The sequence below is a fragment of the Olea europaea genome, chromosome 18 (genome assembly GCF_002742605.1).
Source record: "Olea europaea var. sylvestris chromosome 18, O_europaea_v1, whole genome shotgun sequence".
In the NCBI taxonomy this organism is placed as follows: Eukaryota; Viridiplantae; Streptophyta; class Magnoliopsida; order Lamiales; family Oleaceae; genus Olea; species Olea europaea.
In genome coordinates, this window is record NC_036254.1 from 2,556,471 (window position 1) to 2,557,427 (window position 957).

Consider the following 957-nt stretch of genomic DNA (forward strand, 5'->3'; position numbering starts at 1 on the left):
TATATATATATATATATATATAGAGTATGTTTGAAAGTGATTTTTTCCTTAAAAATTGATTTTTTGACTGTTATTTCACCATTTCAACCGTCGTATTTGATTTCTTCTCTCACAGGTGGATCCTACTTTTCTTCTAACGATAAAAAAATCAATTCTCAAAATAACTCCCAAACAGGCTCATAGATGAGATCAATTTAAATTAGAAATTGAGTTAGGTACATTGGCTAGTCGTTATTAAAAAAAAAATAGAGTTTTAAGTAAGGTTTTAAAACTTGTAAGGTATAAATATTCCAAATCAATAATGCTTTGTTTGTGGGTAGAGAAAGTTGTTGGTAGACTGAGGCTGGAATATGGTGAATTTTTAATTGGACTTATCTTATTTTTAAGTTTTAGCAATGATTGGACATTTTGATGCGCTGAGCTTAAAATAATTGACTGTCTATTTACCCACTAAGCACAAAGTCGGGCATTTTCTGTTCGTCCCAAATTTAGATGAGCCTTTTAAAACATTTGTTTTTGGGAACTGACAAATAAAAAGTAATAATTTCAATGTTTATTTTCTCTCTTTACTAAATACGTTAACGTATTAATCAAGTAGTCACATCGTCATCTTATTCAAGAAAATATTGATACGAGAATACATATGGATTGCTATATACCATGATCATTTAATGTTAAATTTTGAGGATGTATATTTTAATGAGTTTGTGTACTATTTGTTCGCTATATTTTACTTGATTGGTAAAAGATAAATGTTTATATATAACATCTTGTTTTAGTTTACTAATTTATAAATATGAAATTTTTATTCTTTAATTTTACATTTGTTAGTACTTAAATTTTGTGTAGATAACATATAATTCTAAACAAGCTTAAAATCATTTACTACTAACAAATTTAAATTCAAATTTCCACTATTATGCATATTTAAATAATTGTGTATATATATATATATAT

The 957-nt window shown here is 25.5% G+C and overlaps 1 protein-coding gene across 1 annotated transcript in view; it reads right to left on the minus strand.

The window, feature by feature from the left end:
- Positions 1 to 957, minus strand: part of LOC111366591 (DExH-box ATP-dependent RNA helicase DExH14) — a 50,590-nt gene that overhangs the window by 46,978 nt on the left and 2,655 nt on the right. The gene's annotated exons all lie outside the window — the stretch shown is intronic.